Source organism: Phaethon lepturus, unplaced genomic scaffold, assembly GCF_000687285.1.
Source record: "Phaethon lepturus isolate BGI_N335 unplaced genomic scaffold, ASM68728v1 scaffold17194, whole genome shotgun sequence".
Taxonomy (NCBI): Eukaryota; Metazoa; Chordata; class Aves; order Phaethontiformes; family Phaethontidae; genus Phaethon; species Phaethon lepturus.
This window is the reverse complement of record NW_010537218.1, coordinates 95,583-95,946: the sequence shown is the minus strand read 5'-3', so window position 1 is coordinate 95,946 and position 364 is coordinate 95,583. Positions and strand designations below refer to the sequence as shown.

At 62.1% G+C, this 364-nt stretch overlaps 1 protein-coding gene across 1 annotated transcript in view; it reads right to left on the bottom strand.

The window, feature by feature from the left end:
• The window catches only part of CTIF (CBP80/20-dependent translation initiation factor), a 113,392-nt gene that overhangs the window by 28,794 nt on the left and 84,234 nt on the right, over positions 1 to 364 (bottom strand). The gene's annotated exons all lie outside the window — the stretch shown is intronic.

The following is a 364-nucleotide window of genomic DNA, read 5'->3' as shown; positions in this document are numbered from 1 at the left end:
CCTTGGGCGGCTGCAGCAGCCTGAGCCGGATTTATGCCGGAGCAGGCGGGAGCAGATGGTCTGGCAGGAGGGTGCCTTAGGCCGGCTGAGGCCCTGGGCTGGCAGGAACATGCTCCCGCATCCCAGGGTTGGATTTGAACCTTTCAGGAAAAAACGGAGTGCCAGAGCTGATGCCAGTCCAGCCTGGTCCGAGGGGGTCTCAACGCCGAAGTGCCGCCCCTGCCTCCAGCGTAAGGGGTGGAGGGGGGTCCTCCGGCATTTCCTCAGCTCTCAGTCAAAGGGTAAATGGATTTCGAGGCTTTTTTTTTTTCCTGCCTCCCTCACCAAAGCCCCAGGGGGACCCTGTGTGGCCCCGAGCATCCTC